The sequence below is a fragment of the Crocodylus siamensis genome, chromosome 2, assembly GCF_052110815.1.
Source record: "Crocodylus siamensis isolate JL-2025a chromosome 2, ASM5211081v1, whole genome shotgun sequence".
NCBI lineage: Eukaryota > Metazoa > Chordata > Crocodylia > Crocodylidae > Crocodylus > Crocodylus siamensis.
The window spans coordinates 166,948,671-166,964,029 of record NC_143396.1 but is presented as its reverse complement, the minus strand read 5'-3'; the positions used below and the strand labels follow the sequence as shown (position 1 = coordinate 166,964,029).

Genomic DNA, 15,359 nt, shown 5'->3' with positions numbered 1-15,359 from the left:
ATTACTCCTGGACATGTCATTCATGCCCACATGGGTGAGGAGCATGAGGTAGTGGCTGGAAGGTTGAACGAGCCTACTGTCCTCTCTGCAACATCCCAGATGTGGGCCCCAGGGAGGCAGCAAAACTCATGGGCTAGGGGGTCTGGATGGCAGATGGGTCCCTCAGTGCCCTGCAGGAGGGAGTCCTCCACCATCACCATCCTGCATCTCCTCTTGGGGGTGGCAGTTCGCTGACGACCCACCTTCTCCTCCAGTGTCTCCATCAGAGCCTCATCATGGATGATGAGGGGAGCATACCTGTTGTGCAGTGCCAAGGTAGGGGCAGCCATAGCCCTGCATGTCCTCTGGTACCTATCCTATCTCCTACAACTTCATGAAGATCATTGCCAAGGGCTCATTGCCAATTCTTTCAGGACCCTGGAATTAAGTTCATCCAGCCCTGTTGACTTTAATCCATTCAGATCCATCAAATGCTCTTTGACTGTCTCTTGTTATGTCATCCCTCAGCTTGTCCTCTTCCTTATCCAAATAATCCCTATTAGGTGTCTGGCTGTAGCTTACTTTTGTGAAGATTGGGTCAAAGGAGCTCTTCTGTTAACATCATAGTTGATAGGGTCAAAAGGGACCTGAGCAAATCATTGTCCAACCCTCAAAAGCAGATATTACCGCCTGAACAGGGACTTGAACCCTGGACCCTCAGATTAAAAGTCTGATGCTCTACCAACTGAGCTACCCAGGCTCAGATTAAGGTCCTCTCCTATCTATTTAACAGTTAACCCACAGCTTCTTGGTCATTCTTTTCCAGTTAATATATTTATGGGACCACCTCTTGTTGTCTTTAACCTCCCCCACAAGATACAGCTCATTCTTTACCTTTGCCTTCCTAATTTTAGCTCTGCAGGTTCTTGTTATTTCCTGATATGCTTCCTTGGTGACCAAGACATACAGCCCTCTCACATGTACCTAGGAAATATTATCAAACAACATCAAGTTGTGCCATAATCCCAGAATCCAAAACCATTCACTGCTGTCACCCAATAAATAGGGATCTGCCTGCTGAGATATCAAACACTGAAGCCACCCCTGCTGTTTCAGAGAGGTCTGGAAATGAGATTGTGGAAAGAAACAGAGCGGAGTGAAGAGGGAATGCAAATCTCAGGTGGCCTGAGAAGAGGGTTAGGGAAAACAGATGTAACTCGGATGATACCCAGTGACGTACTCCCCTCTCCAAATGAAGGGAATGTTAGCAGGGCAGTTGCACTGAGGAGTGAAACTGCCAATGACACACAGGTTCCTTCCTTCCCCTATAGCACAAGGCTAGGACATGTTTTAAAACTTAACTATATACAAATTTAATAAAATATAAAAATTATAGGGTTAATGTATTTACACATAAGATATAGGAGCTAAAACAGTTTATATACAGGTCAATGCAAACACTATATACAGGTGAGGAATCAAAATGGGGTCAAAGCAAGAGTCTCATTAAAAGTTATGCAAATTTTATATTCTAATGGAATGCCGCTTTACAAAGCATGAGGTGCAGTTCACAAAATAGGAGGCGCAGGGTCCACACAATATGAGATGCAGAAACAATGGATACAAAAGCTAGATATCTAAAAAAACAGAACAAGAGTCCTGAAGCCCTGGAGCCATAGCAGTTCCCACAGATAAAGAGAGGGAAAAGAAAAGAATCACAGGCCTCTGCAACCCAGTTTGCATTGCTTCACTAGGGGAATCTTGCAACCCCCTCCCATTTCAGGGTTCCCTTCCAGCTGCTAGATAACAGAACAGTGTGGGAATCCCCTTCCCCCAGGTAACAACTCCCTGCAGCCCTGTTCATCCCTTCACTGCTCAGGGCATTCCCAGCCTAGGTCCTCTCTTGGCCCTGTGCATCTCCCGTGCACTGATGGCCTCTATATGCAGTGTGCCCAGCGTTGTGCCAAATCGGAGGCCCGAGCTGTCCTTGTAGCCTCAGGGCCTTGGTCCACTTTCCGGACCCTCTGTGCACTGGCTGTGCACAGCACACCCAGCCTCATGCCAGGTCGGGGACCCAAACTGCCTTGTGAGGCTCCTAGGGCCTCAGTCTACTCCTGGACCCTCTATACACCACCTGTGCATTGTGGTCCCAGTTTCATGTTGGGTGTTAGAGAACTGAGCTACCTCAAGCAGCTTTGGGATCTTGGTCCACTCCCAGACCCTCCATGCATCGACCTGTGCACTGTATTCCCAGCCTCATGCTGCAGGTTGGAGACCTGAGCCACCTCCTGCAGCTCCCAGGGGCTTGGGCCCTCAGGCACCGGCTGTGCACTGCTCACCCTGCCTCATGCAAGGGGGTTGGAGACATAAGCCGCCTTGTGAAGCTCCCAGGGTCTCGGTCCCTCCCAGACCCACCGTGCACCAGCTGTGAACCAATGCCACACTCCCTCACAACGGGGCTAGGAGACGCAGCCGCTTGTTGCTCCCTGGCCAGTGAGTCTCTTTAGGCTTTTCTGAGGCAACCGCTCCACCACGCTGGCCAGCTCTGGCAGCTCTTCTTTACCGTCTTCTTCATCCCCTGTCACAGCCACCCACATGCCGGACATACTGCCTGTGTATTCCCTCCAGAGGCTCCACCCACAGATTGCAAATAAACCAGAGAGAGGGTTAGTCCCCTCTCAGATCTGGCTCTTCCCTCACCCCTGGGTAGGGGTGGGACAAGCCTCTCCCCTGCCATCACGTGACTGGTGGGAATGCCCCACCAATTGCTCAGAGCCCTTTCTAGCCAGCAAGCAAGGCTGCTGCCAGGAAGCCTGCTACACAGACTAGGCTGGACACAGGAGAAAGAGGGGCTACTGCTTTAGCAGATCATCTATCTCTTTCATTTCCGGTAATACTAGAATTCCTTCTTGATCTTCCTCATTTACTTTTGGGTCTGCTTTTTCACCTGAGCATGAATGGTTACAGCCATTGGTACAGCTTTCCATGGGTTCTATGACTAGTCTGTCTGCTTTCTTGTTCTAGCTGCCTTCTTGTTTCCCCACTGCAGAGGACCATTTTTTATGATGTGCTTTTATTTTGACTACTATGACTGTTTTATAGTTGGTTGCTAAGCACTCTAATCTCTGCCAGTATGTTTTTTGTTTGATCTCAGAACCATCAAGTCCTGTGAAATTCGTAGTCGTCCACCAAGGGAGATGGATGAGACCCTTGTGCACATAATCTGAGTCCATGACAATAATCACTTCACTCTGCTTCCCTTTCAGCATTTCTAATACTTGCATGCCCGCTGCCACTTCAGCCTTCTGAGTTCTGTATGTGCCCAGCCTATAACAAAATGAATACTGCCACGCACATCCTGCCAGACACACACCAGCAAACCCAATAACTCTTTTTCCTTTTGTGTAACACAAGCTCCTATCTGCAAAGCAGACTGTTTTTTCCAGAACTTGCTTTAAGAACATGGTGTCATTTTGTTTCCAATAGGAGTTCACAAATGGGTTCCTAACCATTTAATGTGAGACCCTACATTGAAATGCAGGGTTGTCAGCTGCATGTTAGCTGTCATGAGGGCAGAGACCCACAACACAGCCTTACCTACTTATACCTGTCCTTTATACAGAGCCCCTGGGCTGAGTAGCTTTCCTAATGCATGATGACTTTTGATTCCAACCTGACTCATCCCCACAAGAGCCTGTGCTTTCTCTAAGACTTATGGTGATATACCCAAAATACCATGTGCTTTTTCTTCAGCTGCATCACATTGCTTATGCATGTTGAGTCTATGATCCACCCCGTCTCCAAGATCCCTCTCTTCATTGTTGCCTGACATTGTTGCCTGACAGCCAGTTATCTCCCATTCTGTATTTGTGCTTTTAATTATTCTTTCCAAAGTGTAAGCACTGAACATTTTCAGTATTAAATTTCATCCTGTTGTCTCTAGCCCAGCTTTCCAATCTATCAAGATGCTTCTGAATGCTACTCCTACCCTCCAGTGTGTTTGCAGTCCTTCCCTGTTTTGTGTCATCTGCAGATTTGCTCAGGAAGCTCCTATTCCAACCTCCAAATAGTTAATATACATGCTGAATGACACTGGACCAGGACAAGCTCTTTCAGGACTCAACATGGATCTATTTATAATTACCTTTTGCTCATGGTCATTAAGTATGTTGTCTATCCACCTTGTAATAGTTTTGGCTAGCCAACATATGCACTTCATTCCTTTCATCCACCCAACTAGTTACTTTTTCAAAGAAGAAAAACAATTTTTTGGCATGATTGTTCTTAGCAAATCTGTGCTTGCTGTTCATATGTAAGCAGGGAGATTTAACGCTGTGTTAGGGCTGACTGTGTAGGTTTGGTCCCAGAGGCTATAGCCACAAGACCACGTTTCCTGTACCATGTTCCCAGCTCAGAACCTCTAAGACCTATCTGATAGTCTTCCCCAAGCACCTTCTGGACCCTCATACCAGACCCAGGACCACAGGGTCTCAGTTCCCAACTCATTTTGATTCCTCAGGCTGGGCACAGAACCATGGACCTGGCTCCGCATCTCCTCCCTGTACTATCAAAAAGCAGCCATTTCCAGCATTATGAGTAGATTGACTCTAATACTGGCATGAAGTGCCTCTAAGAAAGCAGGAGAAAGGAGCCTGAAGGAGAGGGAAAGTATTCTAGTTCCAAAATGGTAGGGAGTAAAAGCAACTGGGAAATGGTAATTGCAGCTGTCTGGGAGGAAAGTTCAAAGGCACTAGGAGAGCAAGGAAGCACTGTGAGGGGGAAGGGAAGATCAGTGCTGTGTGGTGGGGAGTGCCCAAGCCTGGAGGCCTATAGTTACCTGGGTCCTCCCTCCTGCCATTCTTGTGGATGGGCACAACATTGGCCCTCTTCCAGTCCTCAGGGACCTCTCCAGAGTGCCATGAGTTTTGGAAGAGTTTTGCCAGAGGTTCCATGATGACACTGACCAGCTCCTTTAGCACTCTCAGATGAAGTTCATCCAGTCCTGCTGACTTATATATGTCTAAATTTTTTTTAATTGATCACACCAAGTCTATGTCAATAATAGTGCACCTGCTGGGCCTCGATCATACGGTTCCTTGTCACCTTGCCCAGGGACCTGGTGGTAAACTTTTGCTCCGTCCCTTAAGGGAGTGGCCCACGATCTCCCGTTTCAGGCAGTCTTCCCCCTCCTTATCCCACCTGCCACGACTTCGATGATATTTCAGTGGTGGAGGGGTCCGATTGCCTGATGCCGGCTGCCTCCCCAAGGCCGAAGCGTGATGTTCTTTGCAAGGCTCCAACCTCCCCTGTACCTCACCCTAGACCCAGCCTCAGTGGTGTGCTATTTTGGTTGCCGATGGCCAACTCTCACTCGATGTAGGGTCCCTCTGGGTTCCAGCTAGGCTCACGCAGGGGCCCAGGAAGCCCTGGTTCCTCCTTGGCTAGTCTGACCTTTAGTGACCTTGGCTCCCTCTAACTTTAGAGCCCCAAACAATAATAATAAAGATAATAACACTAACAAACAAGCGACAATAGTAATGACAATATTAATAAACTAACCACAAGGCTACAGGAACCCCCTCCAGGTCCCTCCACAACCTTTCCTAGGCCAATGTTTAGGTATGCCTACTGCAGTGCTATCTCCCTTAATCTAAATGCCCTTCCCCTTGTAGGGTACCAGGCAATGCCACGGATCCCCCACCCCCACCCCACAAAATATGCTAAGCTCCCTAGCAAAGGAATCTTTCTTTAACGAGCTTCAGTCAGGGTCCTTTGTCCCGGACGTGGGGTCTCAGTCCATCCTCCTGTAAGGATCCCCTCTTAATTCTTATGTCCGTCGACCTCCACCTGAGTTGACGAAGCCTTTAGCCTCGGCTCTCCACGCGCCCCCAGGGTTACATACAGTCGGGACACCCGGGTCTTGTCAGGTCCGATGGCAGCGTCTTCCCATGGGCACAATTCAGATTCCTCCTGTGAGTCAAAAGCAATGTTCCCTAGCTCCTCCACCTTCTTGGTGCACTCTGGAGCTCTTCTCCCCAGGCTTTCTTGCCACCTCCCCTTCTCTTCTTCTCACTCACTCTCCCTTCTTATCCCCCTGAGCTGGTTCTCCTCCCCCTCTCTCCCAGCTGTTTCTCCTTTAAACAAACCGCAGCTGAGTCACGCGGGTTCCGCCGCCGCTTTCCGCTCCGCTGCGATTCCTGCAGCCACTTCCAGCCCCACCGCAATTCCTGCCGCTGGTAAGTTGTTTTCGTTTATTCTTTCTTCTTCTTTCCTTTCCCAGTGGTGTGCTGCCCCCCAGGGTCCCCCTTGGACCCTTTGGGGTTCATGCCTTCACCACATCCCGGGACAAATAGGAAAGTGGTTATCCCTACCCTGCTCATTCTGCACCCTACCTGGCATGATTTTCCCCTTGGTCCAGGGAAATACCAAGGCAAAGTAGTCATTCAGGAATTTGGTTTTCTCCTGAATGCTGGTAACCAGGTGTCCTGAGTTGTTGAGCAGCAGCCCCACACTCCCATTTCTTTTTCCTCCTGTTCCCAATGTACCTAAAGAAGGACTTCTTGTTGTCCTTGATTTCCATTGATAATCTGAGTTCAGTCATCGCTTTAGCCTTTCTGATCTGTTCCCTTCAAGAGTAGGTTGTCATTGTATAGTCCTCCTGGGGGCCTGCTCTGAGCTTCATTATTTATAAGCCTCTTTCTTCTTTTCTAAGAGGACTGTAATTTCCCTGTTTAGCCAAGAGGGCTTCCCAGCCCTTCTGTTTCCTTTTCTCCACATGGGAACGGACTTCCTTTGTGCTTCAGGGATTGTGTCCTTAAGGAACAACATAACATCTGCTTTTGAGGGTTGGACTTAATGATCTGCTCAGGTCTGTTTCAACCCTGTCTACTATGATGTTAACAGAAGATGCAAAGAAAATGATACAGCTATGAGCCTGGGTAGCTCAGTTGGTAGAGCATCAGACTTTTAATCTGAGGGTCCAGGGTTCAAGTCCCTGTTCAGGCAGATAACATCTGCTTTGGCTAGATGTACACCTTTCCTGTAAGTATTCTTTCTTGCCATGGCAGGGGGTTGGACTAGATGGTCTACTCAGGTCCCTTCTGACCCTAGGAACTATGAAACAACCATGAATGCTTTTTGCCTTTGGTCCCTGGTCCAGCATCACTTCCCCTACTAGTGACCTGAGCTTGTTGAAATTTGCATTTTTGAAGTCCAAGACTTCAGCCCTGATATCAGGTTTGTCTGCTATGCAATGGACAGTGAACATGATGGTTTCATGGTCGCTGTCACCCAGACTGCCCTCTATATTTAGAGATCTCTCGATAATTGAAGTCGCCTGTGACAACCATGTCAGTTCTCGAGCAAACTAGATGGAGTTCCTCCCCCTGGTTTGGTGGTCTGTAGTATACACCTACAATTAGGTCTCTCTCACCATGCCCCCCACCTCTCCCCCCCACAGCTTGATCCAGAAGGTTTCAAGTCATTCTTCTTTGGAGCCACTGTCAGCCACCAAGGAGGTGTACTACTCTTTCATGTAGAGAGCAACACCTCCACCTTTTTTCCCTACCTGATACCTTCTATGCAGAGCATAGCCCTCTGTGGCTATGCTCCAGTCATGTGAGGAGTCCCACCAGGTCTCTGTGATTACTACTAGACCGTACTACCCACTGGACAGCAAAAGAGATAGCTCCTCCAGCTTGTTCCCCATGCTCCTGACATTCGTGTACAAGCACGAGTCCTCCTACTGAGACCCTCAGCTTGTGGCAGGAAGCCACCTTTGTTTCTCCCCAAAATCTCTGCTATGTGACAATGTGATTAGGATGGGCCCAGCAGAGGAGATACACCCTTACCCTATCTCTTTAGGTACCCTGAGCTGGATACATTCCTGAGGGAATGGGGAAACCTGCTCCCTCTGCCTACATGACTGGTATCAGCTACCTGGGTGAGGGGCATCTACCTGGTGGGCTAGAGTCTGCCCAGCAACTAGTGATATATTTCAAATTGGTTGACCGACAGCCAACAGGTGCTGGCCTCTTCTGGACCAGGTGAACGAGGTCACGGGGCTTTATAAGTTAAGGCTGCCTAGGAGGAGGGGGCAGCAGCCATGCGGGGGATTCAAACTTAGAGAGGAGCTTTACCACCTGAAACTGGCTCTCTCCCCCATAACTCATGAGCAAGGAACGGCCTGCCTCCAGAGGGAATCTCCAACAGCCTTGGGATGATGCTTGTGAGTAAGCTACTCAACATCTGGTTAGATATATAGCTGGCAGTAACTCAGAAGGCTACCTCAGCCAGACTGTTTTGCTCGATGGGTTTCCTATGATATTGCTCTATCTTGTACCCTATTTCCACCCTACCCCTGTAATCAATAAAGTTCTCCTTTGTGACCGGTGTAGAAGACTTATTGAGGGGTGGGTCTAAATTATGCCTAAGAGGCCCCTTAGGTCTGCAGACTAAGGGAGACTTTCCTTTTTGGCTCCCAACTTGGGGAAGTGCCCCAAGTGCCTGTACTGGGTCAAGTACCCGTAGGACTATTAGGCCTGTGTTTCCCTGAGGACCCAGGGCCGAGACAGTCCCTTCTCAGGGTGGTGACAGCTTATGTTACCCCCAGGCTAGCGAGTGTGCTCCAGGAAGGGGGACAGCCGGACGCGAGGCACCCCTAGGGAGGCACTCAGAGCCTGGAAGGTGGTCGGGCGCAGGGAGGTGGGTGGGTCAATGCACGAGTGCCCCTTACTGGCCTGCCACAAGCTTCCTGTCACACTGAAGGAGAACTGTTCCCTCAGCTTCTGCAAGAGCGGCTGTCCTAGTGTTCCTGTCTATGGAGCTTTCTTGTATGTTGGTCCCCAGGCAAGCTCCTGTCAGTGTTTCCCCATCTCCCAGCAATCTTAGTTTAAAGCCCTTAAGGGATTGGTGTACCATATAAGGAATGCTTAGCACAGAGCCAGGGGATTCTGCATTTGGGATGAAAAAGTTACAAAAGTAGTGGACAAACAAAGAGACAGTGTGTGTTTTGTGTTGCCACCCTGGGGAGACAGGATAGGGTTACCATATTTCCAGGTCCAAAGAAGAGGACACATATTATACGGGGGGAGTGGGATATGATGGTGGTGGGACAGTAACATGCTGGTGCCCTGCCCATTCTGTTGCCCCTCAATCCCAAGTCACAGCCCCCCCAGCCCTGCTGCTGCCCTTCACTCCTGACCCACTGACCCCAGCTCTGCCAGTGCCCCTCACTCCCAAACCTCACTACCCTTTCCCCATCACTCCAGACCCATAGCCCCCTGGCACTCCCAGTGCCCTGCACTCCCAAACCACAGTCGTTGTCCCACACCAGGGCCCCTCACTCCAAAGCCACACCCCCCCCACCCTGCTGGTGCCCCTCACTGCCATTGAAGCCTTGCTGGGAGGGCCTCAGCTCTCCCCGTCCTGACCAGGCCAGAGCGCAGTGACTCCGATTTATGCAAGCAGTGGCAGAGCACATCCGGCCCCAGTGCTGGCTGAAGGAAAGAGGAGGGGAGGCTTCCAGGCTGTTGCACCCTGCCAGGCAGCCTGGCCAGCGTTCCCTCTCCCCACCCCACCTCCACTCCTTCTTCCCTCCCCTGCCCCCACAACAGCTCCTGAGGGCACAGCCACCATGCCTGTGCTGCTGGCTGGCCATAGAGTTCCCTGCTGCACACCCCTCCCACTCCTTTCCCCTACTGGAGGGGCAGGCAACCCTCCTCTCTCCCCCTGCCCTGTCACAGCCCCAGCCCCCACTGCCCTGACCAAATGATTGCATTTTCCTCTAGACCAATACAGCTACAACCTGAATACCAGCAACTGTTGTTAGCATTTGTTGTAGCCATTCATCAATTACAACCTTGTTCTGCATTCTCTCTAGAACATCTACCACCCACCATTGTTCAGGGAGTCTCATGTCTCTCCCTGTCCTAGCCTTGTAAGGGAAGACTCAGTGAGCTGCTAGAGGTCCTCTCAGGGTCATTAAGATCAAAGGTAACTTCACATCCCAATTTTTTTATTGTTGTTCGACAGCTTTTCTTTGGGTAGTTTTAATAGCACATTTAGTCTGCTCTACTGGCCCAGAACTTTGGGCGTGTCCTGCAATACCCAGGTGTTGCTTGATACCAATGACTTGGCACACACCTTGTACTATTTCTGCTACAAAATGTGATCCCTGATCCAAATCTATTTCCTGTGGAGTTTCCCATCTAGAAAAACCCTGTTCTATTAATACCTGAGCTATAGTAAGCCCAGTATTATCCTTAGTGGGAATTGCTTCAACCCATTTAGTGAAACTGTCTACAATCACCAAGAAGTATTTATCCCTTTTGCTGTCTGAGGGAGGGGCCCAATATAATCTATTTCAATCCATGCCCACGGGCCTGCGATCCTTTGGTGAAACAAGCGCCCTTTGTTCACCTGTCTGTTAGGATTGTTGGCAGCACAAGGCAGGCAATAATGTACATACCGTTCCACATCCTGCCTCAGAGTGGGCCACCATCCTGCTGCCTTTACATTCTGAATGTCTTATCTACCGCTAAATGACCTCCTTCATGAATTAAGGTGAATAACTCAGCCTGCACAGCAGAGGGCACCACACAGGGAACTCATCTCCCTTCTGAGTAAGAACTAACACTGGCAGATCTTTCCAAAATTGCCTTTTTCCTTGCTGCCCCTGATTTACCAGGCCTTGGATAACCTTATCCTGTGCTTGAAGCTGCACCATGACTACAGTGATTTCATCACCCTTGATCAACTTAATTATTCCACTAAGCTTCTTCTGTTCCCTTTTTAGGATCCTTTACCTTACCCAACTGCACCCCTCCTGGTCACCCTTTTGCTAAATCCCAAACGTTTTAATTTTCAAACATGTGCTATTGGCTTTCCATCAGCTGTTCAGTAGTCTCTCTGTTACAGGCAGGGAACCAATCAACCAGGGAACATACTACCCAATCAGAATTGGAAAACACAGTAACTTTTTCATTTACTGGTGTGTTTTCCAAGGCTACTATAATAGCTACTATTTCAGCAGCCTGAGCAGAGTGAGAGGTACACTCCCTTACAGATAGTATTGGGATTATTAGTCAAAACTGCTGTGTATCCTGTGTATGGAGTACCTTGTTCATAGTACTAGACCCATCCACAAACCAAATCTACTGACTTGACAACTGCACCTCCTGCAATGGCAGAAGGGTGATGAGAAGAGTATGCAGGCAATGGGAACTCATGATTAGGGTCCCTCCCAATTAAATGACCACATGGCCCTAGAGATTATTCTTTAAATAACTGCATTTCTATATTTCTGTTTAACAGAGTAAGGGTCCATTTGGCTAACTGAGGATTGGACAGTCTTCCCTCCTGTGCCTTTCTGGGTAAAATATATTTCACAAGTGTATGTATATCCCTAAGAATGATTGGGGCTAGCCCTGTCAAGTATTCTCAATGCTGCACTGCCCACAGCAGTGCCAGAACCTCTTTTTTACAAGAACTAAAGTTTTTTTCAACTTCACTTAACACTCTGGAGGCATGAACTACTCGCTTTCTCCCTGTTCACAAGTTTTGGCTTAAAACAGAACTCGCCACAAATGTACAAGGAATTGGTTCTAACACAAGTGGCTGGACAGGCTATGGATAAGCCGGAGCTGGGGCCACACCAACTGGTCATGCCCACGCTCCCACATCTGGGCTGACAACTCTTCATAGATGTGGGCATTGGAGCACCCACCCCACTTAAACTCATGCTGCACCTCTGCCTTGCCCCACAGCACCATGAGGTCACCAGTCTCCTCCATGGACCAGTTGGGGCCCTAGGTGGCAGGCATTGGCACAGGCACAGCCATGGATGAGGACTCCATTGTGAATCCTGTGCTAGCATCTGGGCCCCCGCGTGGTGGTCCCTGTGCTGTCAGGGCTGGGCAGCTGTCTACAGTGCCCAGCGCAGGGGTCTGGCACAGAACCAGCAGCCATGTAGCACAGGTAATTCCCCACAGCACTTGTGAGCTGAGGACTGGCTGCTGGGGGTGGGCTGCATACAGGTGGACCTGGCCCCAGCAGACAGAAGCTGCCTGCAACTGGGCCTGGGGGTTGGCAGGCCTGGCTAGAGCCTGAAGCAGCCTAGAGAACCCTTCATGCCTGGACAGCACAGCCCTGGTGGCCATGCAGTACTGCAGTGCCAGGCAGCAGTGCTGGGGTGCAGGCAAGCTAGGGCAGCTGTCCTGCAGCCTGCCAATGGGGACACAGGGGTCTGGATTGCCCTCAGGCTCCCTGCTGCTGTTCCCCAGGGCTCTGAGTGCCTGCAAGCTTTTAAAGGCCTGAGGCAGGGGCTACCATAGAGGCAGCCCAACCCAGGAGCAGGAGAGGCTCCCAGCCTGAAGCCCTGGGCCTAGCCTCAGGCTGGCCCTCTAGTGACAAGACTGACCCAGGAGCAAACTTGCTTCCAGGTCATGTCTACAGGTGCCTAACTGTGCAGTAACTTATTGTGTTCACAAGTAGACATATATGCTTACTGCACAGTAAGCTACACTACTGTACCATTAAGCAGCTCATGGGAGATGCACCCAGGAAGACACAGAGTACCATTACACACAGTAAGGGAGAAGAAATGGGACTGAGATCTTCACTCCTACCTGACAGCAGCCATGGCAGGGTATTCAGATAGGGACTGCATTCATTTGAGACACAAAACTGCTAACCCATTGCCCTCCATCAGAAGAATGCCACACAGCTTCTTATGGGGACAGACAACCCTATTGCATGCTCCCAGCCCGCAAGGAGCAACATGACTCTCTGGGATGGGTGTCCCTTCCCAACACTTGCTATTTTGGCTGCCATAGGTGGTAAAGCTCCTGCATGAGAGCCCCAAGTGAATCTAGGTGGTTGCTCCTCTGGGTTAGTTTCCCAATGACTAACTCTGTTCAGTTTCAGTCAAAGTTCAATACTTAATGTTTTCATAGATTCATAGATGTGGCGTCAGAAGGGACCTAAGTAGATCATCCAGTCTGACCCCTGCCCTGGGCAGAAGAGAATACTGGGCTTATATGACCCCAGCTAGGTAACTGTCAAGCCTCCACTTAAAGACCCCCAAGGTAGGAGCCAGCACCACTTCCCTTGGAAGTTGGTTCCAGATCCTAGCCTCCCTGACTGTGAAGTAGTGCCTTCTAATGTCCAGCATGAGCCTACTCTCAAACAACTTATGGCTGTTATTCCTTGTTACTCCGGGAGGTGCTCGGGTGAATAGGGTCTCTCCCATTCCCCGCTGGTCCCCCCTGGTAAGTCTGTAGACAGTCAGCAGGTCTCCTCTCAGCCTTCTCTTGTGAAGGCTAAACAGGTTCAGGTCCCAGAGCCTCTCCTCGTAGGATCTGCCCTGCCATCCCTGGATTATGCGAGTGGCCCTCCTCTGGACCCTCTCAATGTTGGCCACATCCCTCCTAAAGTGCGGCACCCAGAACTGGATGCAGTACTCCAACTATGGCCTGACCAGTGTTGCATAGAGGGGAAAGATCACCTCCTTGGCCCTGCTTGTGATACTTCTGTGGATGCATGACAAGGTGCAGTTGGCCTTACTGACCGTGTCCTCACATTGGTGGCCCATGTTCATCCTGGAACTGATAATGATTCCAAGATCTCTTTCTGTCACTGTCCTTTCGAGAAGGGAATTCCCCAATCTACAGCTGCTGGTTCCTACTGCCCAAGTGCAGTACCCTGCACTTTCAGTATCGAATCCCATCCTATTCTCATTCTCCCACCCCTGTAACCTGTCCAGGTCCAGCTGTATCTTGTCCCTCCTTTCTAGCATGCCCACCTCGCCCCAGATCTTGGTGTTGTCAGAAAATTTGAACAGGGTGCTTTTCACCCCCTCGTCCAAGTCACTAATAAAGAAATTAAACAGTGCAGGTCCAAGGACCGAGCCCTGGAGGACCCCACTGCCCACATCCTTCCAGGTTGAATATGACCCATCCACCATCACTCTCTGGGTGCAGCCCCTCAGCCAATGTGGGACCCATCTAACTGTGTAGGCATCAATGTCACAAGTTTAAAGTTTTCATTAAGGCTGTGCATTTATCCCCATTCCTCCTTTAATAAACCCTATTTAGTTGAATGTTGCCTGGAAGTGAGGAAGTTTGCTCACTTCGGCACACCCACTTTAAATTACTTTTTCCAGGTTTCTAAGTGGGGCTTGAACAAGATCTGTAAAGTTGGTGTTAAACCCCTACACCTGAGCCTGGCCTCTAATCTAATTCTAGTGTCTCCTCACCTTGACTGTTAAAGCAGTAGGAAATCTGATCAAACTGAGGCACAGATTGACCATAACCCAGGCCCCTCTCTGGTGCTTCCTTTGAAGCTCAGCCCCTGGGCAGCCTTAAGAGGAAGGCATGTTAAAGAAATGTGCGGCCAGGAGAAAAAAAGCAAACCAGGTTGTATGTGCATCTGGCAAGTGGCCTAAAAGCCAGGGGCTCAGGGTCGGAAGCTGATCCGCTTCACTGCCATCCATCCAGTTTTTTTTTTTGTCCCATGACAAGATCAGTGGCTGAGCTTCAAAAGTAATACCAGAGAAGTGGCTGGGTATTTGCTGATCTGTGGCATGAAGCACAGTATTAGAAACTGAGAAAGACACAGGTTTCACCCAGAGGGGGTTTAATATGCCCAGAACCCAAGCCTTCCTGCCTTTGAGTACCCTAGCCACTCAGGCATGAGACAGAGGGGAGCGAAAGAAGGAAGGGAGGTCTCTCACATAGTCTTTTTTATCAGTGCCCATACCCCCTCTGTGTTCTTATGTATAAGTCTATAGACCAAGGAACAGAATCCCTTGGTCAAGTGCCAAAAATGCCATTGGGATAATGAATAGGCTCTTAGACAACAAGGAAAGTAAAGAATACTACCCCAAATTTCTAATTATCCTTTCTAAAATAGAATAAAACACATTTCTATGGAAAATTACTGATCTTTAATAAATACGTGGTGTTTTTTCTCTGCTGAGCTAATAACTTAGGATAGATAATGCATGTTGTAACTGTGGAGGAGTCTACTCACTGACAATGGGAAAGTTCCAATGCAATTCATTCTCAAGCAGGGGTAATACACACTGGGTGCATCTGCACATCACCCTACATTGCCATAGTGATCACGTGAATCTACACGATTGGCAGCTAGTTCACCGTAGCAGCATGCTCCCTCATTTTAGTGTGCTGCTATGGTGAAATAGCAGTGAAAACTAACCATGTGCCACAGGTATGGCTCAGTATGGGCAGTTACTGCACCATGCTCTTGTACTTCCAAAAGGAAATACCGAAGTACAGTGCAGTAACAATGGTGCCATAGGGTGACATGTAGACTCACCCACTGAGATAAAACGTATAGATCAAGTATTGGTTTATATGTCC

General features: G+C 49.3%; 2 non-coding genes across 2 annotated transcripts; one reads left to right on the top strand and one right to left on the bottom strand.

The window, feature by feature from the left end:
* Window positions 1-666: 666 nt before the first annotated feature.
* Window positions 667-739, bottom strand: TRNAK-UUU (transfer RNA lysine (anticodon UUU)). The gene has a single exon. It is a non-coding gene; the product is annotated as a tRNA-Lys (tRNA).
* A 6,172-nt stretch (window positions 740-6,911) lies between these two features.
* On the top strand, window positions 6,912-6,984 carry TRNAK-UUU (transfer RNA lysine (anticodon UUU)). The gene has a single exon. It is a non-coding gene; the product is annotated as a tRNA-Lys (tRNA).
* Window positions 6,985-15,359: the final 8,375 nt, after the last annotated feature.